This window comes from Myodes glareolus, chromosome 5 (assembly GCF_982192425.1).
Source record: "Myodes glareolus chromosome 5, mMyoGla1.1, whole genome shotgun sequence".
Taxonomy (NCBI): domain Eukaryota; kingdom Metazoa; phylum Chordata; class Mammalia; order Rodentia; family Cricetidae; genus Myodes; species Myodes glareolus.
The window spans coordinates 73,041,242-73,069,144 of NC_142030.1; the positions used below are offsets into that span (position 1 = coordinate 73,041,242).

General features: G+C 43.5%; 1 long non-coding RNA gene across 1 annotated transcript; it reads left to right on the forward strand.

Annotated features, from left to right (window-relative positions):
* The first annotated feature begins 1,485 nt into the window (after window positions 1–1,485).
* On the forward strand, window positions 1,486–27,903 carry LOC125398342 (uncharacterized). The gene is made up of 5 exons (XR_007231364.3): window positions 1,486–1,730; window positions 11,745–11,861; window positions 19,574–19,766; window positions 20,965–21,689; window positions 24,413–27,903. It is a non-coding gene; the product is annotated as an uncharacterized LOC125398342 (long non-coding RNA).

Here is a 27,903-nt window from a genome sequence, read left to right on the forward strand (position 1 = left end):
TCTCTTATTATAGTGTTTGTGTGCATGTTACTGGGGGGACTGATTCTACAGCCATGTACATCTTGCTGAGTGCTTGTACACTGAGCTACATCCCCGGAGAACTCTCTAGAATAGACATTAATTTTCACGTGTGTGACAGATCGCTTGGTAAGTGTTTCGAACTTCATGGGTTGTTCTCTTTCTGCTGCTGTGGTGAGACACCACTGTCACCACGAAACTTTATGAAAGTAAGTGCTGGTCTGTGTTTGTCACAGAGGCCATAGTTTGTAGTGCTCCTACTCCAGCGGTGTGATTGTCTTCAGAAAAGTGTGTATTTTTAAAATTTTCATATGAAATTATTTATTTTTCAAATTTCCACACAAAAGGTATTTTCCGAACACGTTGCATGTTGAGCCTACTTCCCTACACTCTCCCACCCCTCTTTACTGCCTGCTCTCAATAGTTCCTTCTGTCTCCCCAGGCAGTTTTCTTCAACCAATTTTTAAAATTTTTCACAAAATACCCTTTCACTCATCTCTATGGCTTATTCTCTAGTCTTATTACTTATTTATTTTTGTGTGAGGCAAGGATGAAATCTGGTTCAACATGACTTGGTTGGTATTGGTAAGAACTTTCAGAGTCTGACATCAGGGCAGTTTATTGCAGGTATATTTAAATACAGTACACTTTAGAAAAAAGTTTCCTGGTGTAGCACAATCCCATGTGCACAAAGAGGCATATTTGCAAAAATTATATTGAAACTATTCTCAAAGTACATGCTACTTCTTCCAGAAAGATGGGATCTACAGATAGGCTACATGTGTTATCTTAAGGGCCTAGGGAGGATCTGATGTGGTATTGGTCATACAGATGATAGAGAGGTCATTTAGGTTTCCACAACCTCTGGTTCTGGTTATGGGAGCTTGGGGGAGCCCCTTGGTTACACCGATAACACAAAGGTCACCTAGACTATTCAGTATCTCTATTCCTGGTTATGGGAACATGGTATCACATGGCTCCACAGATAGTGTGGATTAACCACCCCCATTTTGCATTTCATAGAAAAACAGGTTATATATCTCTCCTGCTGAAGAGACAATCCCAAGTTTTAACATTCCTGGTTTTCCAAGGACCTTTGTGCTCCCAAGACTGGCATGTGCCATCTCTCCCAGCTCAGACCTCTTTATTCAGACTGTTTATTGTTATTATTTAATTTCATTATTTATCATGTGTATTCACACACATGCTACAGCACACATGTGGTGGTCAGAGGACTGCCGTGGGACAATGGTCTTGTTCCCTGTAAAGATTTATCACTTTTATTGGTTTAACAAAATGCTAATTGACCAGTAGCCATGCAGAAAGTATAGGTGGATCGACCAGAACAAGAGGATTCTGGGAAGAGGAAAGGTTCAGTCTGTAGTCATCACCCAGACATAGAGGACATAAGATAAGAATGCCTCACTGATAAAAAGTACCAAGCCACGTGGCTGACACAGATAAGAATTATGGGTTAGTGTAGGATGTAAGAGTTAGTTAATAAGAAGCCTGAGCTAACAGGCCAACCAGTTTATAATTAATATAGACTTTTGTATGTTTCTTTGGGACTGAACGACTGTGGAACTGGATGGTACAGAAACCTCTGTCAACAGAGGACAGCTCTGGGAATGGCTTCTCTCAATGTGGATCCTGGGGATCAAAATCAGATTGTGAGGCTCAGTGGCAAGCACCTTTACTCACTGAAAGTAAAGGTAAAGTATTGTCACGTGTTTTTGACTTTTGTTTTCTCAGATGTTGGAATGTTTGATTCATTTGCCATGTTGTCATTTTTGGTATTCTATTTTTAAAATGATTTTTTTAAATAAAAATATAATTGCATCATTTTTCCCTCCTCTTTTCCTTTTCCAACCTTTCTTATGTACCAACTCCCCCAAAATTCTTGACCTCTTTTTCTTTAACTGTTGTTGCTAAGTATGCATGTATATATGTATGAATACAACCTGTTCAGTCTATTTCATATTACTTGTGTGCATGATACTGACAAATTGATATTGATAACCAGTTAGTGGGGATTATGTCTGGGGGAGATTATTTCTCCCACTCTCAGCATTCATTAGTTGACTGTAAATAATTCCCTTTGTCTATGGCTATGGAATTTCCCCCTTCTGTATTAGCATTCCTATTGGGGTTGTATGTGTTCCGGTTTTGTTTAGGCATCCATATTGTTGAAATTTATCTATCATTTCTAGGGAACACAATCTCACAGCAGAAGTCCTGGTTCTCTGTCTCTTGTAATGTTTCCACGCCCCTCTGCCAAGATGTTTCCGGAGCTCTAGGTGCAGGAGTTGTATCGTGGATTGTCAGTGAAACTGTCCTCCCCACGATCAGTTGTTTTCTGCATTTTGATGACTCGTAGATTTCTGTAATGGTCTCCATCTGTTGCAAGGGACATTTCTTTGATAAGGGATGAGACATTTATCTGTGGGTGTAAGGAGAAATATTAAAATGAAGCTAGGAATTGTGCTGGTTTGGTGAAGTTTAGGTATAAATTTCTCTGAGATCCATGACCTTGCAGGGAGGTGGTGGTGTATGTCTTTAATCCCAGCACTCAGGAGACAGAGGCAGACAGATCTCTGTTAGTTCTAGGCTAGCTTCGTCTTGTTCCAGGACAGCCAGGGCTGTTACATAGAGATGTGTCATCTTGAAAAAAAAAAGTATTTATGACCTTACTTGCCCCTGGAGAGGTGGTTAGGTTTCTAGTATCAAGCATGACTTTCCTCCTGCTGATGGGCCTCAAGTCCAATTAGACATCTGTTGGTTATGGCCACCATTGCACACTTGGGGATATGTTGATTGTTCTTGTGGTTCATAAGTGTTACAGCTGGGTAGGACTACTAGAAGTTCGTATATTACCTTTCCTATGACTGTGAAGCTAGTGCTCAAGGAGGAGGCTTTCAGGTTAGGTCCAGTTCAGATCATCTGAGTCTTGTGTCCAATAAGAATGGTGTCCTCAGCAATAGAAACTTGCCTTTAACCCTGGGAGGTAACCAGGGGCAGCAGAAATAGACTACCTTGTTGTGAGGTTCTCTTGGACTCCCATGACCAATAACTCAACTTTTGGAAGCTTTATAATCATTTGTTATTAAAAACTAAACCTAAAGGCCAGATAGGGTATTACATGCCCATTATTCCAGCACTCAGGAGGCAGAAGCTGGAGGATTGTTGTAGTTCCAAGTCGGGCTGTTCTACATAAGGTCAACCAGGAGAATATATCTCTGTCTTAAAACATCAAACACCAAAATCATACCTAAAATCCCAGTTAATAAAATTTCATCTTAATCATTGTCAATGGTAGAAGCATTAGAAAGGAAAGGGGGGCATTAATATGCTTAAAATGTGATTGATGGGCAAGAATTAGCTTGCCCTTTAGCTATCGTTGAAATTAATGTTTAGTTGTGTGGAGCCCTGATTGGCTCTGCTGCCTGGGCTGGTGTGCAGTTTGAAAGGCTGCAGAAGGTACACTCTCCTTGCACGAGGCTCTTCTGGCTTTGGTTACAAGTGTCCGTTCTCATATCCTGCCCCTGGAATGATGTTGGCGCTAGACTTTTCCATTCTTCCCTCTGTAAAGGGATCCATTACATTCCCAACTCTAAAGGCAGAGGGACTTATTGCTTATTCATGCTGGGGACCAAACTTTTGAGCACGGGCATGTTTTATTTTAATTCAGTTGTGTGGCTTGGGATAAAAAGGATCCCATTAAAACTGGGGATTCTAATTCCTTGGAAGTCTTTTGATTCTTTTCAACAAGAGGAGTTGGAATTCTGGACAGGCCCGATTTTCAATAGATTACTTATAATTCTTATTCCTGCATTCCCTTATGGTATGGATGCTTTTAAATCTAGACTCATAACAAAACTAAAATAAACAATTCTATTTCTATAATATCATCATTGTTCAGTGGGATGGAATGGCATTTGAATTAATTTTTTGGTTAAATAAATATTAAATAAAAAATCCATTTATCTTAGTCTTTGACAAACATATTCCTCAGTAGCCTTATGCATTCTCCCCACTGAATATTAAGCATGAGGATGTCACTGGGCCCAGGAATCAATTTGAAAATCAAACACATTTTTTGAAAATCAAACAAAAATATTTGATGCCAGCTTGTTCCCTACTGAAATTAGATCTTTTTTTTTTTCGTGAAAGAAAGTTTATTTCTTAAGTTCTGATTAATTGAAGGTTTGATATTTTCACCTTACTTCTGTTTATGTGGACCACACCACGGGGTGTGACCAAAATATGTGTTCTGTGTGAGTCACTGTGGTCCATGAGGTTAGTTACATAAGTCAAAGCGTACTATGTCCAAGTTTCTGTGTAGACAGTCTACGTGGGAACCAAATGATGAGGCAAATCTTTTAGTCACGTCTCCTGTATTCATACAAACATGGTTTTTAAAAAAGTGGAAAGAGTGTGCACCTGCTTCTTTACACTACTGAGACATCATGTCAGGTATCCACAGCAATAAAACATCAGAATAGGCTACCAGGTTACTATTATGAAGGCTTAAAAAAATCCATTTTAATTTAGAGTATGTGTCTGTGTGTCCTATGCATGGGTGTGATAAGTGAGCACAGATGTCCTTGGAGACCAGTGACAGGTTGCTCTTGCGTCCTCCGGGAACTAAACTTTTAGGCAGTTGTGAGCTGCCTGATATGGGTGCTGGTAACTGGATTCTGGTCCTCCCGATGAACAATGGGTCATCTCTCCAACCCCTACTATGAAGATGTAACAAGCATTTGAGACATTCAAATCCTTAAAAAATTAACTATAGAGCTAATATATAGCACAGTGGCAGACAACTTACCAAGTGTGGTGGCTAGTTTTATGTCAACTTGACACCAGCGAAAGTTGTCTGAGAGGAGGGATTCTCAGTTGAGGAAAATAACAGACAAGCCTATGGGGCATTTTCTTAATTAGTGATTTATAGGGAGGCCCCAGTCCATTGGTAGGGGTGCCATTCCTGGGCTGGTGGTCCTGGGTTCTACAAGAAAGCAGGCTGACAAGGGCATGTGTTCAACTACATTCATAGCAGCATTGTTTGTCATAGCCAGAACCTGGAAACAACCTAAATGCCCCTCGACCGAAGAATGGATAAGGAAAATGTGCTACATTTACACAGTGGAGTACTACACATCAGAAAAAAATGACATCTTGAATTTTGCAGGCCAATGGATGAAGCTAGAAAACATCATTTCGAGTGAGGTAACCCAGACCCAGAAAGAAAATTATCGTATGTACTCACTCATAAGTGGTTTTTAAACACAAAGCAAAGAAAACTAGCCTACAAATCACAATCCCAGAGAACCTAGACAACAATGAGGACCCTAAGAGAGACATACATAGATCTAATCTACATGGGAGGTAGAAAAAGGCAAGATCTCCTGAGTAAATTGGGAACATGGGGACCCTGGGAGAGGGTTGAAGGGGAGGGGAGAGGCAGGAAGGGGAGCAGAGAAAAATGTAGAGTTCAATAAAAATCAAATATATATATATATATATATATATATATAAAAGAAAGCAAGCTGAACACGCCATGAGGGGCAGGCCAGTAAGCAGCACTCCTTCATGGCCTCTGCATCAGCTCCTGCTCCCAGGGTCCTGCCCTGAGTGAGCTCCTGCCCTCACTGCTTTTGATGGTGAATTGTGATATGGAGCTGTGAGTGAAACAAACGAGTTCTTCCCCAAGTTGCTTTGGTCATGGTGTTTCATCACGGCAATAGTGACCCTACCGAAGACACCTAGCATGTCTAAGATTTTGACTTCCATTCCTAGCACTGCAAAGCAGTTTGTTTTAAAGGTGAAAGGATCTCTCTTTACGGCATTCTTCCCTAGATATATCATAGTTCTGAAAACCATATAAGCTTTAGTGATCTCCTGCTATGCACAAACCCTTACTCCTCCCCAAACTGAGTCACTAAAAACAACCTCCGTTTACTGCTGTTCAGAGAGTCCACAGGTCAGCCAGTGTTCCCACTGATAGGAAGTAGACCAGGCGTACCCTACCAGGCTTACCCTGGCCTATGGTCAATAGGCAGGGCGTCTGGTTGTTGGTTTGTTTTGGCAGGGCTTAAATCATATACCTGTCAGTTAGTTGATTGTAGGCTGGGCAGGGAGGCCGTCTGGGTTGTGTATTGCTCATTGGGCGTCAGGCTAACTGAGATTTATTTATAAGGCAGAGGTAGGTGTCTAGGAGGGAGAGTGGGACGGAAATGTGCAGGGCTCCCGGCAAAATATTTCTGCCTCTACACCCTGTTGGTGGAAAGAACTCACAGAAACAATCCATTCAAGGGTGGGGAAATATTCTGGTTGGAATGATGGAGTTATATGGAGAGGACTTGATTTGCAGAAGGGTGGAAAATTCCGGTCATTTTATGATTTACTGTGACACATGGATACTTTCCCTTGTTTATGTTTTATGTTTATAGTTGATGAATGCATGCTTATAAATTTTGTATCATTAAAATGAGTGTAATTGTGTACTAAAATATGATCTTAGTCATTACATGCCCTTGGACACTGAGTTCTTCAGATACAAGCAAGAGGATTAGAAGTTGAATGGTATCCTCAGATACACAGGGAGTTTAAGGCTAGCCTGTGCTACAGGAAACCTTGTCTCAAAAAAACAAAATAAAACAAAACAAACAAAAACCCCCAAATAAAAACCAACAAACTTACAAAGCCTTACAAAATATAACTAGCTCACGATTATATATTTTTTTGCCATTTACTGTATTAGTGAATTTTCCTCATATAGTATTACAATTTATCTACATAATCTTTTGTTGATAAAAATTTAAATTCTTACCTTTTGGGGAGTGGTGATTTCCAACAAATCAACAGTGAGCATGCCTTTACCCAGTGGTGTGTGCATGCATGAGAGCTGCTGTAAGAACATCTCTCTCTCTCTCTGCGTTTTTGAGAGAAGGTCATTCTATGTTGCCTTGACTGACCCAGTACTTGAGGTAATTCTTCTGCTTCAGCCTCCATGAGTGCTGGTGTTATGGGCCTACTCTACCATATCTGGCTATCTAGCTACATTTCTAGGATTTACAGACTCTCAGGTTTGCTCAGTATTGCCAGATTGTTCTCTGAAGTAGATAGCCCAGTTAATAAGCCCAGTCAGGGTATAGAGTAATTTTATTTCCCCTTCATCCTTATAGACTAGATTTCATATTATTAGGATTGTTTGTGTGTGTGCATGAGCATGTGTGTATGTATGTGTGTATATGTGTGCATTGTGTGTGTAAGTGTGTGTATGTGTTTGTGTGCGTATATGTATGTGTGCATATGTCTCTGTGTGTGGTAAGGCTAGAGAGTGAACCTAAGACCGTGTTCATGTTAAGCAAGTGCTTTGTCATTGAGCTGCAGTCTTGATGAAGGCTCCATCAATGTGGTTGTGCATCAGTTGTAGACTGAACACATTTCATAGGCATCCTTACCTCTCAGAAAGATGTCCTCTTCTGTGATCGTAGACTGAACACATCTCATCGGCATCCTTACCGCTCAGAAAGACGTCCTCTTCTGTGAGTGATACAGTCAACATTTACATTGATCACAACTTGTGGTTATCTGGAGAATATATAAACACCGGAGATCTGCCCTTGTTTAGTTACGTGTCTCAACTTTTAGACAGTGGCACATTGTTTAATTTTGTTTATTGGGCCTTCTGTTACGCACATGCTTTTTAATATAGAGCTATGCCAATATTTTTCTTTCTGGTTTGTACATATTTTGTCTTGTTTCTAAAATTTTCATGCCAGGGTGTCACAAATGTATTTTCTATATTTTCTGCAAGGTTTTGGGCTGGAGAAATGGCCCAGCTGTTAAGAGTATTTGTTCTTTCAGAGTACCTGGGTTTGATTCCCAGTACCCAAATGGTGGTTCACAATCACTTATAACTCCAGTTTCAGGGGATCTGATGTCCTCTCCCTGGCCCCTTGGTTAGTGACACAGGTAGTGGAAAGACATACACACAAGCAACACACACACACAAACACATACACACACATTATATATATATATATATATATATATATAACATATAAATAATTATATAACACACATATATGATGATGGTAGGCTCCAATGAGAACAAAGACTTGAACAAAGGCTTATGGGAGATAGAGATCAGCTGAACAGTTTACTGATGGAGAAGAAAGGGTTAAAGGTAGTACGCTAAGGTAGGCATGTCTGAGGAAGCAGAAGGATCACAGGGAAAGACCAGGAACTGAGGTCAGAGTGATTATGGAGCCATTGAGAGGACAGGACATTGGCTTTGTTCTGCGTGAGATGGGAAGTCATCCCAACGTCTTGTTAAGAGTCCTAGTGTGATCTGATCCAAATTTAAAAGAAATCACTCTGACTCCTATATTTCTGGCTATGTGTGTGGGATAAGTACAGGCTCAGGGAACTTGTAATGATACCGTTTAATAGTGGCAGTGAGGGATACGGTGGTTTGGACCCCAGAGCACCGGTGCGGGTATCCAAAGTGGCTGCATTCTGGACGTACTTTACAGGTAGAGTCAGCAGATTTCCTAATGGGGTGGTTGCTAGGATGTAAGAAAGAGAGGAGTCAAGGATGACTCTAGGGTGTTGGCACGAGCAACTGTAACAGAAGCTTCTAGTAATTGGTTTGGGGAAGGCTGTTGGGAGGAACGGGTTTAGGTAAAGATCAAAACTTGGTTTGAGGCATGCCAAGTTTGAGATGTCTATCAGACATTAGGAGATGAACGAGTCCGGAGTGTAGGGAGAGGTCTAGGGTGGAGTTACGGATTCAAGAGTCATTGGCATTAGAGACCTGGGGAGGGGTAAAAGGGAGGGAGGGAGAGAGAGAGAGAGAGAGAGAGAGAGAGAGAGAGAGAGAGAGAGAGATCCAGAGAAGTGTCTAAAAGACTAAATTTCTTGTTAAACTGAGGAAACATGTACCTCGGGAAATACCCTAAACCTGGATGGTACTGTGAATAATTCTATAATATCCTAAAAAAATTCATTGGATTTTAAGACAAGCAATGTGCAAATTATGCCTCAATTTAAGAGCTTTAACCGTTTAAGAAAATGTCCATGGAAAAACAGGAGTGACTCTGATGATGGTAACCAGCCAAGGATGCGTGAGAACCAGGGTCAGTGCTAAGGGGAAAGGAGCCGCCTGGGCTCCAGCAAACAATTCTCACTCTTTCTGTGATCTTCCTGCCTCTGCCCCCTTTAGCAAATCCTACCAGCATGCGCCACCACAACTGGTCTCACTCTTTTTGTACTCATTTGTATCATTGCTTTATTATATTTTTCATAGGGCTAAGATAAACTGATGAAATTAGAAGTGTGCTATTTATATTTTCCGGAAATTTATTTAATGTTGTTGTGGAAACATGATCTCCTGTAGCCCGGTCTGACTCACAGTGCTACGTAGCTGAGGAGGGCCTTGAACTCCTGATCCTTCTACCCCCATCTAAAGAGCTAGCATAAAGACACACACCAACCACACCCAACCTGAAGATGCACATAACTCACGTTAGAACTTAGTCCTTCTGTCTTTTTTAAATTACTTTGTTTTTTAAAGAAACAAATAACTTTGGAATTTTACCAGCTAGAGTTCTCTCAACCTGAAGCAACTCACAATGACCAGAGTAGGGGGCACTAGCAAAGGAAGAGGCGGTTTTGCATGGAATAATCTTTTCTAGCAGGAGTTCTGTAGGTACCATGACCACAGGCAAAGTCACCCCTGTTTCTGCTCACTCTGGCACACATCTAGTGGCAGTAGTGTGAGTCTTTGAAATAACCGAAGAACACAACGGTTTATTTTTTAAAAAATTCTGTTCCTTTCCTGGTCTATGTGGAAGCCTCAAGCAGGTAAACAACGCATCCTGCGTGCTGGTAGAGGGACAGTGGCCAAGTCTGCTTTGTAATCGCAGGTCTCTTGTTGTCTTACACGAAGCAGCATAGGGCTTGAGCCTCTGGCTCTGGGGAGCTGTCACTTTAAAGGGTGTGGTGTATGAGAAACTCATGAAGGCATTTCTACTGAAGTGCATTTAAGAAAGGAGGATTAAAGAGAAGCAAACATGATCCTAGGGATCAGAGGAGGAACTTGCTAGTGGGCACATTCTGTAATTGTTCTTTTTGGCCTCATGCGGAGGAATGACGTCAAAACCAGAAGCCCATAAAAGGAAATCGGAAAATGAATTAAAAACACTGAACCACAAAACTGAACAAGTGGGGAAACACTATCCTGGGGCAACATGTGTCACAACAATTTCATATGGACTTCCTCATCTTCTAGACTGTCACAGCCGCTGTGGTCTCTTTACGTTTGTTCTTGGTGTTGTGAGACAGGCGCTTCCTCTGTAGCCCAGGTTAGACAGCAACTTGCGATGTAGCCTGGCATTCTGTACTGAGTGGGCCTCAGCCCTTTTGTATGGGATCACAGGCATGTGCCCCTGTGTGCCGCTGTGCACGGCTGCAGTGTGGTTCTTGCAGATGTGAAAAGTGAGTTAAGGATGTAAAACAGGAACTGGATAAATTCTTGTATTTTGATAGATCCTAACTTTGGGAGCCTTACATTCTCTACTCTATTAGGAGGAAAAATTACATTTGTTTTCTTACCTCCTTATCAAAACTATCTAATATATATGGTTTATTTGAGTAGGAAAAAACCACTTAATTGACCAATCCACAAGTCACAGGAACTTAAAAAAAAACAGCTTTGCGGAGAACGTCCGTAAACAATGTGAAAACAAGACAATGCACACTAGACACGGATCCTGTCCCCACTGGTTTAGGAAGCTCATATAGGATTAGAGCTTGTGCTAAGAACACAAACGGGAGGCCTGGGATTCTGGGGTGAAACATAATGGGTAGGGTGGCGGAAGCCTTGGGAAGGGGCTGGCCAGTGCTGGAAGAGAGAAGAGAAAGCAGTGAGCTGGAGGCTGGATGGCCTTAGGTTCCAGGAGGTGTGATGTCATTCCTGAGGGAGCGGGCGTTCAAGAGTCATTTCTTGGCAGTTTCCTTAGGGCAGAAGCAGAAGGGATGCGTGGTGGGAAGACAACGGTTTGTGTAACTCCTTGTAGCCCTGGTGAGCTGGGAATGGCATCTCCACCCTTGCAGTCTGGCTCCAAACCTTCCTGAGGGAGGATCTGTATCAATTCCTCCAAGGACCAAAATTCTTAAAAAATTGTCAAAGTGCTTACATACTCATTTGAAAACAAACAACCTTAAAACAGGTATGAGGGTTTTTTTTTTTTTTTTTAGTATCCCCCACTACTGTTTAAAAGTATTGACATTTTTAAGAAATAACAGGTGTTAGTCATGGCTCACACCTTTAATTCCAGCACTTGGGAGGCAAAGGCAGGTGAATCTCTGAATTTGAGGCCAGCCTGGTCTTCAGAGCAAGTTCCAGAAAGGCTCCAAAGCTATAGAGAAAACCCTGTCTCAATGCCTCCTTGTCAAACCCCAGAAATGCATAAAGATAGAACAGGTGTTAGCTCATGTGTTCCTTACAAGAATGTCACAGATATCACAACCCCACAATGTCCCAGTGCCATTTAAGGCAGACAGAGGGGTAAAGTCTCTCACCCAAAGGCGCAAGGAGAATGTCTGTGGGAGCTGATACGTGAACCCAGGCAGTTTGTATTCATAATGACACCAGTCGCCTGGCCGCCTGTTGCCCATTCTTGGACTCTATGTGAAATGTTAAAAATTTAAATTTCTAGGTCTCATCTCAGAGCTTCTAAAAGACCATCTTTGGCCATGGTTCCAAGAAGTCTATGTTGCTAGCCTGTTTCTAGTAATTCCCTGTGGATCTATAGATCAGCACTGGGGAATAGAAGGTACTGTTGTCTAAAGTTTCTTTTTGTCTCCCTCCCTCCCTCCCTCCCTCCCTCCCTCCCTCCCTCCCTCCCTCCCTCCCTCCTCCCTCCCTCCCTCCCTCCCTCGCTCCTTCCTCCCTTCCTCCCTTCCTTCCTATTCTTCCTTCCTTCCTTCTTTCTTTCTTTCTTTCTTTCTTTCTTTCTTTCTTTCTTTCTTTCTTCCTTCCTTTCCCTTCCTTCTTTCTTTTTAATTTAGATTTTATTTATGTGTATTGTGTGCCTGTGTGAGTTTATGTGCACTATGTGTATGCAGATGTCTTGAAGGTCAAAAGGAGACAAATCCCTTAGAACTGGAGCTACGGTTAGTTGTTAGCTGTCTTGTGTGTGTGCTGGGAACTGAGCCTAGGTTGTCTGTAACACAGTAACTACTTTTTTTTCTGTTTTTTTTTTTTTTTTTTGAGACAGGGCTTCTCTGTAGCTGTGGAGCCTGTCCTAGAACTCGCTCTGTAGACCAGGCTGGCCTCAAACTCACAGAGATCCGTCTGCCTTTGCCTCGTGATTGCTGGGATTAAAGGTGTGCGCCACCACCACCCAGCAACACAGTGACAACTCTCAGTCCCCCTGTAGTCTTTTCCAATTGTGAGTAGAGCTTAAGACGTCCAGAACTGGCCATTCAGTAAATTCAGAGGCTGTCTGAAGTCATATGTGGATAGGCATGAGCTGTGCCTATGTTTTGTGCCGAGTAACAATATTCAGAGCCAGATAACAAAGACATAAAGATCCCCCAATGAAAGACACAGATCTGCGATGTTACCTCAGCCACCCTGGACCAGAGAGAGTGGTGACCAGAACCAAACATTCTTGTAGTGTATAATGACAATTTCCTAAGAGGTATGTACCTGTTTAACAAAACTGAATTGTTAATTTTCCTAGCATTTTGTAACGATAAGAATAATAGTGAACAATTTATTTGGTACTTCCTAAAGTTCCAATCTAGTTCTTCTTTGTAATAGGAGAAATGAACTTCCTCTGAGTTTGTAACATGTCCTGGCTAGGAATAGCTCCATGAAGACACGTGGGACATTTGCGAGCAGCTGCAGACTTTTCGGGGACAGCTATGGCATGCATCCAAAGATTCAGGTCTTTTCATCTTTATTCTCTTACTGTCGGTCTAAGATCTCGTATTCAACTCACACGTTTAAAAGAAAGTGACTCCATTGAGCTTCTTTAAGGCAAACACCTGAGGCATAAGTTAAAGTCCACACATAAATGAGGACTGGTCCACCCCCTGGACAGCACTGGGCAGGCACTGCTGTGGTGTCCCTTGACTCATTATGAGTCAGAGCATTTCAGTTTTCCCATTTACATTGACCATTAATGCAAACAAATATTGGCTTCCTGGCTCTCCAGGGCAATTATTAAAAGCCAGGTAAGATGGACATTTATCTAACGAAAAGGAATTCAATGTTAGTGAATTGTTTTTGAAATACACATCTAAATTTTTTTAGCATTGTCTTTTATGTTAATATTTTTCTACTCCCTTTTCAAGGCCTTCCATCTTTTAGTTTTTATTTATATCTTTGGCTTGCAAAATTCTGCTTAACAGTGAAAATAAAAAAGATGACCAATCAAACGAGGAACAGAAAATGAAGAGGTCACAAACGGAGATCTTTTCGGCACCTTTCTTTTCCTGCGCAGTTTGTATTCCCAGAATGCTCAGGTCGTGGTCTTTCCCATACTGTTGATGGATACATTGAAACAATAGGATCAAGCTAGCTTTTGTGGAAGCAAAGGGTAAGCCAGAGATTAAGAATGAAAATAAGCAGAGAACTCTCCGCCAGTTTTGCCAATCAGATAACCATTAGAAGTCGGTCCACTGGCACGGTCATCGTCTCTAAGAAAATGACTTAACTAAGCAAATAAGGAGCCGATGGCGACTCAGTGGAGAGTGCTTGGTGGGTAAGCCCGACGAGCTGAGGCCGATCCCCTGAATCTGCAGAAGAGGACAGACATGATGGCCTGCACCTGTGAGCCTACGGTTAGCCAGGAGGCAGAGATAGAAGAATCTTCCAGGTCAAGAACCAGTTCACCTGCAGGACAGAAGCGGGGCAGAAGCAAGGGAGACACAAAACAAAACAAAGCGAAACCAGGTGAAAGAAGAGAATTGACTCAGAAAAGTTAGCCTCTGACCTCCAGTGCAGCCCTGGGGCAAGTGGCTCCATACGCAACCACAGCACAAAGAAAAACAAAAAATCGTAAGCAAACACACACTCTTCTAAACGCAAATGGGAATTTTGGGAGGATTTCAATCCCTGCTTTACCCCAACTCCTCTGAAGGATCCAGACACTCTGCCTGTTTGTTGGCCCGCAGAGCTCAGCGACAGCCTGTTTCCTCTTCCCTTTATCAAAGCAAGTCTTGTGTATCCAGCTTCCATTTCATTTGTTCCTGCACACATCTTAAAGGTCATTATCTCCACTGTACACGTGGTTAATGCCAAATGCCGGAGGCAGGATCAAGCCCTGAAACTCTCTCTCTCTCTGGCTCTTCCTGTTCAGCCTTTTAAACTCCCACAGAACATTCCTTTCCATTGGTGTGTTTCCTGGTTCAGAAGTCTGGGTTGCGTTGATGAAGACGTCGTTTGAGGCTTTACACTCAATAAGGTGGGGTGTTTCCTAAGCCTTGGGCTGGGTCTGTTCTCTGTCCATCACTTCACTCCTCATTTTGTGGGCTTTCAAAGACGTCTGGTCGCTGTTGGAGGAACACCCTCCCTCACACCTGGAAGATCTGGTTGGCTCTTTCCCTCCATTGTCCTTCTCTCCCTTCTTTCCTTCCTCTTGTCATTCTATGGTGCAGGGAACTGAGTCCAGGGCCTTGTAGACAACCAAGAAATGTTCACCACTGGGTGATTTCCTCCGTGCTGGAGGAGCATTTGTTTCCTATGCAATAAATACATAGTAGCAAGGTTCAAGGTACTCTAGAGTTAGGGGGTCCTGGCAGCTTTCAGTTCTTGTTTCCAAGGTCAAAAAGACATATAAGTCTCATCTCAATGAAAATGTAGTCAAGGTTTCATGCATTAAAATTTTTCTAGTACAATGATTTCAAAGTCATTTTTGTTCGTGTCTCGATTTCCCAACAAGTCATTTTTCTTCTGACTTGTTGGCATTCTAGTCTCTGTACTAGTCTCTAGTTCTCCAAGCATGGCTTCTGGAACTTACCGGAGGGAGAGGAGAGCCAGGCAGAGCGGCACTGGGTGTGCTGTGTCACATGGGGGCATGGAAACGCATAGTGAGGTGCTGATGGAGCCATCGGGGCGGCAGGGCTGGTCCCTGTGTGCCAGAGAAGATGCCAGGCTTCTCGGGGCCTTTCATGCTCATACTTGCCCCAGCCCTGCAGGTCTAGGCCTTCTATGTTTCTTTCTCCTTCTTCCAAACCTGCTCTGGGCAGAGTGCTGTGTCCAGGAAACCTTCGGCTGTTGCCTACTAAGCAAGGTGTGGCCAGACTGGTTCTCACTCAGCAGAACTGCTCTGTTTCAGGTGGAGAACAGTCCAGAAACTCTGTCCCTATATTGCAAATTATGAGTTAGCAAACTGACAAACCATCAAAAAGCACCCAGCTCTCCAACCGTGGACTGCTTTATGAACTTCCTCTGCCCAGCCCTCCAGGGTTAACCTTCTCTGTCTCTTATAGGACTCTGTAGTCTATACTATTATTCAAGACTTGACCATATTTTGTTAAATTCATTGTTGACTGCTTCATCTATTTTGAGCAGGGACATTTCTTTATTCAATTTTGTTATATTTTACTTTGGAAAAAAAATCTAAAGCCATTGAAGCTAAGATGTAAGGAGCCAGTATTTGCCAGGGCTACCTCTGCTTCTTTCGACAATCTGAACACACAGCTGCAGGATGGGCTCAGGGAATGACTGAATTTCTAATTAGAGAAATGCTCAACTCATAGTGTTAAATAGCAACTACACATCAGGTTCAACAGGTATGTAACACTGTATAAACCAGATAAGGACATTTGGTTTTCCCCACATAAAGATTTCTTATTTTTCTTTTATTGAAAAGAATTTTTTTCATACTATATATTCTGATTATGGTTTTCCTTAACCCTACTCTTCTCAGTTCCTCCAAGACCCCCCTCTCATCTGAATCCACACCCTTTCTGTCTCTCTTTAGGAAAAACAACAACAATAAAAAAAGAACCAACCAGCCAATCTAAGGAATAATAAAGAAAAATAAAATACAATAAGTTAAATAAAAACCAAACAAATCAGAATATGACAAAACAATCAGACAAGAAAAAGAGCGGAAGTAAAAGTACAGGAAATGCAGGTAGATACATAGATATACACATATACATACACATATACATACACATGCACATATACATGCAGAAATACACGTACACACACACACATTCCCAAATGGGAAGCAAAGAATCTATAAGATAACAAAACAAAACAAAACAAAACAAACAAACAAACAAGCAAAAAGCTCCCAAAGCCCCAAACACAATGTTTCAGCTTAACATTATGAGACAAAGAACCTCCAAAGGAGCTGTTGTATTTTGTGTTGCTCATCCCCTGCTGGGTCTGGGGCCTACCCTGAAGAGTGGTTTGTTTCCCCAGTGAGACTCCCTTAGAGAAAACCAATGTTTCATTTGTTATCAATTGGATAGGTGTCTGGGTTGGGAACAGGAGCACGAGGCCCCGCTGTGCCTAGAAAGCCTCGATTCTGCCCTGCCATTCATCCTCTCTGGCTCTTACACTCCTGCCTCCTCTTCTGCAGAGTTCCTGGAGTCCTGAGTGAAGGGATTGGAGGGAGAGATCTGGAGAGCGGAATGTTCCAAGATCTCTGGCTCTTCCTGAGTAATGCCCGGCTGGGTCTCTGCATTTCGTCCCATCTGCTACAGGAGGAAGCTTCTCTGGGGAGGGTGGATGAGGAAGGCGCTGAGCTATGAGGATAGCAGAATGTCATTAGAAGTCATTTTATTGCTATGTTCCTTGAGCAGAACAGCAGGGTTTGTTTCCTCCTAGCTCTCTGGCCTATCGGGTCTCAGGTTCTTCAGTACCCTAAGAAGAAAAATGGTGTCCGCTGTCCCTTTGAGTCGGTCCACAGTAGTTTGCATTATGCAATGCTGTGGCTCTTTGACAGGCGAAATGTTATTTGGAGGAGAGACAGGAACCTAAAATGACCTCAGGAAACCACAAACTTAAGGCCTGGGAGATGACTCAATTGATAAAGTATATGTTGTGTATACATGAGGATTCCTGGCACCCACGTAAAAGCTTGGTGAGTGTGTGTGTGTGTGTGTGTGTGTGTGTGTGTGCTTGCTCGTGTGTGCTTGCACGTGTAGAGACAGGTGGATCTCAGAGCCCACCAACTAGCCAGTCTAGCCAACTAGTAAGCTCCAGGATCAGTGAGAGACCCCGCCTCAAGGAAAAAGGAATGGAGAGCTACAGAGGAAGAGTCCTGGCATTGACATCTGGCGCCCACATACATGTGCTTGCAATGCACACAAATACATATCTAACATAGACAATTTTTCAAAAAAGGAAAATTGTGATTATTGCTGTCAGGTTAAAAAAAAAAAGGAAAGAATAAATTTACCAAAGTAAGTGGAAAGGTCCATGTTCTAAGCTGCGGAAGCCATTGTGAACCAGCCTTTCTGAAAGTGGCCCTGGGAGTTGTCCTGTGTTGATCACAAGTGGGTACTTGGTTGAACGGAACAAACGCTGGCTGTATTGGCAGTGAAGGAGTATCTTTTTGCCGAGGGATAAAAATTCTAATAAATTTATGTTAAAAACAAACAAACAAGCTAGGGAGACTACTCGGGCCTGTGACAGCATTGGCCATGCAAGTGTGAGGATCTGAGTTCAATACCTAGAACTTCCCCGTAGAAAACCCGATGGAGTCTTAAGGCTGGAATCATCTAGAACCCTGGTGCTTGGGGTGGGACAGAGATAGGCTCACTGGGACTTTAGAGCTGCCAGGTTCCATGAGACTCTCTTAAGGAGACTTAATTAACTATCGAAGCTAGATATGTAGTTATTTCATGTGTCTCCATAAAGGCGTGTGTTCTAGTTGGGTCAGTGACCACGCTCTGCCCCCACCACCCGCCACCACTTTGGAAATTGACCTTATATTAGAATCACTCTCTATTTCTGTATTTTTTTTAAAATACTGAAAAGAAAACAAAAACCACAGCTTTTTCTCCCTATGAGTACCTCTTAAAATTTAATTTAGAAGTTAATGCTCAATGGTTAGCTTTTTGTTAACTTGGTACCAGCGAGGAATTTCTGGGAAGAGGGCACCTTGGCTGAGAAAACGCCTCCACCATGCTGGCCTGTAGGTAAGCTAGTGGGGCATTTTCTTGGTTGGTGATTGGTGTGGATGGGCCCTGAGCCCAATCCAGTGACACCCCCTAGCAGGTGGTCCTGGATTACTTAAAGAACACAAGTTTAGCAAACCATGAGGAGCAAGTCAGTAAGCAGCACCCCTTCATGGCTTCTGCCTCAGTTCCCATCTCCGGGTTCCTGCCCTGACTTCCCTTCATGGTGGACTATAAGCTGTAAGATGAAGTAGACCCCTTCCTCCCCAAGTTTGCTTTTGGTCATGGTGTTTATCACAGCAACAGAAACCTAAATAATATTAGGCGCTTATGCTCTTACATAAGTAAGGAAGCCTTGAAAAGTCCTGGGCATCTCCTGTGGGTGGAGAAGATACTAGTGGAGAGAGAGAGGGAGGGGTGGAAGATGGGGAGGGAGAGGGTAGGGAGAGAGAGGGAGAGAGAGAGAGAGGTGTGTAACAAATCATCTCCAAACTACTGGCCACGAAAGCTACGGCCATTTACTGGTCACCGTCCCTTGGCTTGGCAGTTTGGTCAGAGCTCAGAGCTCAGGAGGATGGCTTCTCTCTGCTCTCTGGTCTTCTCTCTCTCTGTGGTTGCTGGTGGTCGGGTCACAGATGGCTTTGCTTCTGTCGCAGCTGGACGGCTGCGTGTGAGCTTCTCTTTTCATGGGGAGTGAAAGCAGAAGCTACGGACCTTTCAGGAGGGGGGTGGCCGCGTGGGGTGGGTGGGGGCATTGCGGGTCACGGATGCTGCTTCGGCCACGTTCTGTGACCCAAAGCAAGTCCCAAAGTCAGCCCAGATCCGAGCAAGTGGGAAAATAGGCATCACCTATTTAAGGGAGGGGCTACAAGGATCTGTAGCCACATTTAACTTTCCAATGGGAAAGGCAGCTTCTGTGACAGAGCAAGGACAGGTGGATGTGAGGAATTTTAAGAAATCCAGCTTCGTTTAAACAAGGAGGCCTGTTAATGGGCAGCTTGAAAAGGAAGCTACACGAGAGACCTGAGCGCGGAATGCTTAGAAACAGGGCTTTAAGGTGAGAGTCAGCAAAAGCCAGGGCTATGCCCTGTCCACTGCTCTGAGGAGTTTATTTTAATTCATCTTCACTGATGTTTTTAATTTAACAAACATGGGTCTTGAGATCTCAAGAAGAAACTGTTTCATGAAACCCCACGTCCAGGACTAGACTACCCAAAGTTGTTACAGTTTTCTAGAAGTCAGCCAGCTAACAGAGGCTAGGCATCTGGGATTACAAGCTAGACAGGACCTGGGTTCAAATTCTGTCATCACCTTAGAAGCCTGTTACATTTGATCAGCCACTTGAGCTCTGAAAATGGTTTTCTTCTGTGGGTCTAAAACTGTTCTTATGTTACAGGACTGCGAGGATCTGACCGGCTTATGAAGTCACTGATGGATTTACTGCAGGGCCGTACTTAACGTAATTCTACATTTTGAGGAACCCTTCCCGAATTATTATCATTTCTTTTAGATGGAGTCTTGCTATGTAGTACAGGCTGACCTTGAGTCTGTCATCTTCTACCTCAGTGGACCAAATGCTGGGATTACAAGTATGTACCCATACATACTGCCTACAGCTATTATCCCTTTTATGCCTTTTTAAAAAATATTTTTATTTTATTTTTATTTAATCTGTGTGTCTGTCTGTGCATGCTCACATGTGTACAGGAAACTTTAGAACCCAGAAGAAGGTGTTGCAATCCCTGGGGCCGGAGTTACAGGAGTTGTGAACTGCCATACTTGGGTGCTAGAAACTGAACTTGGTTTTCTCCAAGAGAGCAGGGCTTGTTCTTAACCTTGGCGGCACCTCTCTAGCTCCACAGCTATTGTTTTAAAGAGAAAGTATTGTTTCAGTCTCTTGCTTCAAATTGGATATTTTGTTCCCAAGTAATCAGGTTTATAGACTTTAAAATTTTTACAATGATTAATGTATATTAATTGTAGAAATTAGTGGAACTTTACCATGATATTTTCTTAGATGTGTGCATTATGATTTAATCCCTGCCCCCTTCCTCTCTCTACAGGATTCCCCTATCCTGATTTTCTTCCCCGGCAGTCTTTCTTACATTTTCAGATTCTTAAATAAAAATATCATCATAAAAACTTCTATGTTTTGAACAATTTCACATACACATGTAATTTTGGTCATTTTAACAGCTCCCCTTACCCAAGCTCCTCCCATTCCTGCCAGACCCCTTTGTTTTCCTAACAAATCCCCCTCCTACTAGCTACAGTCTTGTGTGTGTGTGTGTGTGTGTGTGTGTGTGTGTGTGTGTGAGAGAGAGAGAGAGAGAGAGAGAGAGAGAGAGAGGATTGCTTGCATGGGCCTGGGTGGGGTGTTATTTACAGGAGCACAAGCAACTTACCAGTGGCTACACCACTGAAGAAAGAGGCTCCTCCTTCCCAGCAACTATTAGCTGCCCATAGCTAATAAGAATAAGAATAAGAATAAGAGTGTGTCTCATGAGCCCGATCCCATTGTATGTGGGATGCTGACATCTTGTACAGGTAAGCACAGCTGCTATGTGTTCACAAGTGAAACATTCATGTCATGTCCTGAAGACAATGCTCCACATCACGCCCCCCCATCCTCTGGCTCTTACGTTCTTCTCATTCAGTCTCCCACAGTGTTCCCTGGGCCTTGGAAGGGGCGCTCTAGATGTCCCATCTAGGGCTAAGCATTTAACCGTTGCTTTATTCTCAGTACCAGTTATGGTCTCCACATTAACTATCACCTCTCACAAACAGGCTTCTGACACCAAGGCTGAGATCACCACTATCTCTGGGTAAAAACATAAACATCTGGAAGCGTACTTTCAGATCTTCAGTATCCCTCTCATACAGTTATTCTGATGGAAAAAATATAGCACCAACCTCAAGTCTTGCCCATTCATCTGTGAGCAGAATGAAAGTCACATGGACTAGAAATGCGTCCAGTCTTCCTTGCATCCTTCACCTAGAGAGAGAGCGTTTCTCAAGGCTGGCTGGTCTTCTTGCAGCTTTAGCAAATAAGAGAAGTTTCTAACCACAGATGTGCTCTATGGACAGATCATTTACACTCATCAAGCAGAATCAATGTCTCCTAGGTTCTGCTAATTGGAACTGATTTGTGTTCTGGATTGTGCTCATATTTTTACATTACCATCGATGAAAAGCCTGCTGACTGGATAGCTAGAAAGCAAGTATAAGGCAATCACTATAAGCATTAAGAGACTGTGCACTTGAGCTAAACGTACATGGCACATACATCATTCTATAGAGCATGGGATCAGGTTCAGAAGAAAAATGCTGTGTTCTGGCTTCAGTTCTGCATCAGCCTAATGGGCAACACCTTGACTGGAGAGTGGAGAAAAGAATTCCCATCTTGCTGATTATTCCGTTCAGAAGATCTGGATACTGCACAGGGAAGACCCAGCAGGTCCTCTCTGTCCACTCTCCCCTCGCTGCTCCACTCAATAAGGTTCCACTTCAAAGTGAGTGAGTCTCAATCCTCCATTTTCATTTTCCCTTAAGCCGTTTCCTAGGGAAAAGTTGAGTTAGCCAGGCTATTCAATGCCATGTGCTTTGATTCAAATCCCTAAGCTGGAAATGAAAGGCGTTAGGACATAACTCATAATTCAGGCAAAAAAGAGTAATGTCTTTTGAAATGTAATGAATAAGGTAGGCTGTTACATACTGTCGATTAACTATGAACATGCCCATCCCATCCCAAAAAATGTCCCTGCAGAAATCTAAGAGATACATTTTTTGATGGAACCACCTGTGCTTCAAGGCCTCTGAGAACTTTAGCAAGGATCAATTTATGAAAATTGTTGCTATAAGCCTGTGTGAGAAATTAAACATGGATTTTAAATTATCCATCAAGTCCACCTAGAGATTGAGAAACTGTAGGGGTAATGAAGATGCAGTGTTATTAAGCAATCAATAGTGACTTTTGAGAGGAGGTGGGAAAGCAGGAGCCCAGCTTACACTTTTGCAAGAATAAACTAGAAGCATACCTTCCCCCCTTTTCTCCACGTGTGTGTGTGTGTGTGTGTGTGTGTGTGTGTGTGTGTGTGAGTGTATGCCATATGCCAGCAGATTCCTTCAAAGATCAGAAGAGGGCGTCAGATTCCCTGGCGCTGCAGTGATGTGTGGTGTGAGCTGCCCATTGTGGGCTCGGAGGACCAAACTTGGGTCCTTTGCAGGAGCAGACTGCTGAGTCATCATTTTAGCCCCCCAAAAAGTAGTTTTAAATTAGAAGTAGTAATTAATGTAAACTTGTAATGCACGACATCTTTTTATGACAACTTTGCTAGTATGGACTGATAAAGTTTCGGTCATAGCCATCCAGGAAAGAAAAAGAAAATAATAATGATGTATGTTACTTTGATTGGAAGTTTTGTTAGCTGCCTCTGTTTTGAGTAGGAGACAACAAAGTGCAGTGAGATTAACTTGTCTTTGGTCACAGTTGTGGTGCTAGGGCACCAGGAAGGTGAAGCTGGGGCTTGTGCTTTTCTCATTACGGGGTTCTAGCCAAATCATGCTATCTCCCAGAGATAGATCTAAACAGGGAAGAAGCCAAGTGCTCCGTCGTCCAAGTTCTTAGTTCAAATACTCTTTTCTTCTTGCTTAACTGGGTGACCTTAGATAAATGAATCTAATCTTTCCATGCTTCGGTTTCTTTCTGTATTAAACAGTGATAACACATGATAATATTCAATAAGCTGTGTAGTTGATGTTTGTTGTTAGCATTACTGAAACAAAGAAAGAAAAAGTACCATGTGCCTGCTTCAGATAAGAAACAAAGCAATGCCTACTGCAGTAAGGCCATATGCTCTTCCTGGCTCTCGAACAACAGATGAGTCAGCCGCTTGGTTGGGCTGTCAAGCCTGGGTGGTTCCTGCCTGCCTTGCTCATGGCCTACTGTTTGGAGTCCTAGTGTACCTGGCTGCAGGGTGCGACTCACGCTGCACCACCCGATGACCATAGTGGTCATCTTCTTTACCTTGGGCTGTGTCTTGCGAGGTTCAAAGCCTGTCCCCCTGGTTTACTTAACTCAGTAAGGTGATTGTTTTCCCCGGAAAGTCCTACCTGAGGACAGGAAGACAGATTTATCAAAGGAACTGTGCTCCCCCCCACCACTGTTCTCCAAATTCATTATTCATAGCAGTGGTCTAGAATGTGGCTGGCTGTGGAGACACAGACTACAAAGTCAAGGGGGAACTGAAGAAAAAGGAGATCTTGTCCCAAACATGGTTAATATTACTGTAACAAAAGAGATCAGTAAGTTGGCATCTGCATGGCCCAAAAGCTAATTGGTGCAAACTTGTAATTAAAGCACTCAGGAGGCTGTGGAAGGAGAATTGAGAATTCCAGGCCATTCTAGGCTGCATAGTGAGATGAAGGGGGAGAGAAGAAGAGAAAGAGAGAGATAGAGACACACAGAGAGGTAAAAAAGTAACTGTACTGTTTAACGTACCCAGCCTGTAGAATGTTGCTATACCAGACCCAGTCAAGTAATTACAAAGGTAGAATAGTCCTTAGGTGGTCCTTGGGTGCTTCAAAGCAGGAGACATTGTGCACAAGGTGCTCTCTGGTGTAGTGTGAGTCAACTCCTTCCAGGTCATTTAGAGTCTCAATCTGTAAGGTCAATGTGGGACACAGCTCTGGAAACTTGAAGGCACACTCTTCAAGGAGGGCCTTCAGTGTGCATAAAGACTTTTCTTCTTTAAAAGAAAAGGCACATGCAAGCTTGTGTGCTGTGTGTGTGGGTGTGTGCATATGCCACAGCGTGCATGCGGAAAAAGGCACATGCAGGCATGTGTGCTGTCTCTCTGTGTGTGCATATACCACAGCGTGCATGCAGAAAAAGGCACATGTATGCATGTGTGCTGCGTCTTTGTGTGTGTGCATATGCCACAGTGTGCATGTGGAAGTCAGAGGACAGTTCTCAAGAATTGGTTCTTTCCTTCCACTGTGTGGGTTCCATGGATCAAAATCAGGCTCTCAGGCTTGGTGGTAGGCTCTGTCACCATTTTATCAGCCCCTGAACCCCCCCCCCCATCTTCAACAGTTTCATGATAAAATGGGAAAAGGAGATTCCTAGGATGCTTGCTAAGTTGATAATGCAGGATGCAGATTCTGGGGAGGGGTCTCGTGAAGGGCAATGAAGGGAGAGATGCTCAGAGTGTCTTTTCTCTCTCTCCCGGTCCAGCCCAGAGAGCCGACTAAGCTTGCAGAGAGGTGAAGTGTGATGGTTCCTCATGGAAACCTCCATTTCCAAATGTTCCACCCTGTGCTGGGGACACAGGGCTGTGGTGGTTGCATCATGGCTGGATGGTTGAGCCACCGAGAGCCTTCTTTTGACCTCTTAGTGTTTGCAACATTTGATCTGAAGTTTCAACTTTAAATATAAGGGATGTGGTGCAAATGGGGAAGGAAATACACGGAGAACCAACAGAACAAAACAACTTGGCCACAGAGCAGTGATGTGGAACGCATTCCTGCCCTCTCCTCCATCAGAGAGCCTCTACCTCACACCCCGGGCTCCAGCAAGGTGTGACTGTCACTCCCGTGCTCTGATTGGTCAGCTTTTGGCTTGAGAGAGGATGAAAAGATACTTGGGCAGCAGCCGAATGGGTGGTGCTGCATCTAGGAGAGGCTCTGCATTTGCAGCCAGGTTAAATGTGTCCTCCTGGGAGATATCTTTCCTGCCCACTCCCTGTCTCATCTTCCTCCTCCTGAAATCTTCCCCCTCTACCATGGCAGCTTGTCCTCCCACAGCCTCCGGATCTACCAGCTTCTGGGACTTACTTGCTTCCTCTCATGATATTGGTGGAGACCGAAAGTAAAAGTTCCAAGACTCACCTGTGGTCTCAGAACTTGAAGGGGGAGGTGAGAGGATCAGAAATTTATGGTCATTTTCAGATGCATGACAAATTCAAGGCTAGTCTGGGCCATATGAGATATTGTCTCAAGAAAAAAAAAAGACTCCAAAATGAATTTCTTGGCTACGATTTCAGATCACTGGGGCAGGTGTTATGAGCCAGGGAATCCTCCCAAAGTTTCCGGTTGGTCATTTCTCTGACTGAGGAGAGTCGTGTAGAATGATGGAATAGAAGATGCTTTGGACGAAACAGAAATAAAGCTTCTGTCCCAGAAGAATGAAAACATATACTTAAATGTCACACTCTGTTCTGAGTTTGGGCAGTGTTGTAAATTTAAAAAGTAAGTAACCTTATTATCATTTTATAATGACACTGAACGTAAAGGTGAAGGTGGATTCAAACAATGAGGACAGAAGGGGGGAGGTTAAATTTCAACCATGTGTGACGCTCATGCATGCACTGACACACTTGTGTGTGCATTGACACTCGTGCATGCATTGACACTTGTGTGTGGCAATGCCACAGTGCAACCTATTGCATGCTAACTTACAAAACTGCACAGAAAGAATGTGGAATAAACTCAAAAAGAAAGATTTGAAGAAAATCTTAATAGAAACCATCCTCCTTTGGTCCCTGGCCCCAGTGATACACAATGTTGTTGAATATGCATGTCCACAACCCCAGGACTAGATGGCTGGAAAGGAGGGTGACTGGCACCCAGAGAGCAGTTTCATGTGTCCAGCCCTTCACCTGACCTAGGCTCTTTGGCCAGCAGTCCTGGAAGACAGCTCTGCCCTGGGGCCTACTCCGTGAGGATCTTGCACTGACTTCCCAGGCCTCCTTCCCATCAGTCTTTTAGATTCTGTCTCCTTCCAAGCAACGTGGACCATAAGATGTGCTGGTCCAAGTGCTGGGAGCACTCCCTGCTCCTCTAATGTAGGAGGCTCAGCACTCAACATCCTACAAGTGTTGACAGTGTTGACAGGACCATCTGTAAGCTAGTCTCAGGCTCAGCTCCACCCTCTATGCAAAGCAAACATTTGATGAGCTAGGGGAAGTGTGGGCATTGCAATTACAATGGCCAAAAGACAGCCGGATGGGAACAGCTGAGCCCTCCACAAATGGGGGCTGGTTAAGTCTGGTGTATAGAGTGGAAGAGACACTGCTGAAAGTAGTGTTAGGAAGTAAGCACTCGGCGGGAGGGACGGACTTGTTGCTGAAAGGTTAATTGAAAGCATACCAGACAGGAAACAGCTATTACCTCTGAGATAGGGAATTACAGGATCTTTCTTCCCTTCTGTTTACCTATTTTAATGGTAGACTATGAACATGTTTGAGTTGTGTAACACATCATTAAATTAAAGCCTTGGAATAGGAAAACCACCATTAGCAACCTTCCTCACAAGTGAGCGTGGAGTAGCGCTTCAGGAGAGTTCTGAGGTCAGTGGCTTGATTTCATTGCTTTGGCTTGCAACAAGGAGTGTATTCAGCAGGGAAGGGACATTTTCCAGGGAAGTGCTTAGAGTCCTTTTGACAAGATGCAAAGTATACAAAGGTGCGTTTCAAGGTATTAGCCAAGTTTAGTTATTAATAAAATGTTTAATTCTAGTTAAATAATTTTTTTTTCGTTTGTTTGTTTTTCGAGACAAGGTTTCTCTGTAGCTTTGGAGCTTGTCCTGGAACTAGCTCAAATAGACCAGGCTGGTCTCGAACTTACAGAGATCCGCCTGCTTCTGACTCCCGCGTGCTGGGATTTAAGGAGAACATCACCATTCCCAGCCCTAAAAGTTTGGTTTAATTACAGTAGATTGTTATCTTCAGGTGATACATTTTTTCCAATTAATCTGTGTGGTATGTTTATGTATATTGTATTAAAATTTAGAAAATAGGGCCAGGCGAGATGGCATACAAGAGGGGTGTGACCGGCTCTCCCGTTCTCATACCCTCAGGGCCAGTTCACTCATGACCCTGTGAACAGGGTCAGCTCTATTGTGTAGCCCAGGAGAGGTGCAGGACCCTCTCTCCCGAGTGCTTCAGCCAGTGAGGGGCACTCTGCAGGCGATCAAAACAGAAATGTGGACACCAACTCAGCCACAAAATCTTTAACCTACAATCTGTCCTGCCTGCATAATATGCTAGGGTAATGGTGGCATAGAACTTGTGGGAATAACCCAATCAACGTCTGATCTGACTTAAGGCCCACTCCATGAGAAGGAGTCCACACCCGACACTGCTTTGGTAACCAAGAACTAGAGACTAGACATCCCAGAGACTAGGGTTAAACCAAAACTTCTGGTCTGAAAAAAAAAATCGATAAAATGATTCCTAATGATATTCTACCATACTGAGAGATGAGGGCCTTATCCAGCCACCATCAGAGGAGCTGCCTCTGGCAGCGGAGGGGAACAGCTGCAGAGACCCAGTTAGACATTATGTGGAGACTGAGTCTAAGTGGAAGATCTTCATCAGATCTCTCCCCGCCGAACTCGGGGAACCCGGAAGAAGAGGAGGCAGATGGGAGCCAGAGGGGATGGAGGAGAGCAGGGGAGCAAGCCCTCTGAATCTGCTCAGCTAGGCGCATAGGAACTGGCAGAGCCTGAAGCCGCAGGTGCAGGGCCTGCAGGGGTTAGTTTTGTATCCTTAGCGCACTCCTGACTGAGAATGTGTGGCTCTCTGGTTCCTGCGCCTGCTATTGTGACTCTGTCCCCCCGTTGGGGTGTTATGTCCAAACTTGGACATGAGAGTTTTTCCTTCATCTTGTTATAGTCGTATTCGGTCGTTATCTCTTAGAACCCCATTCTTCTCTGATGAGAGACAG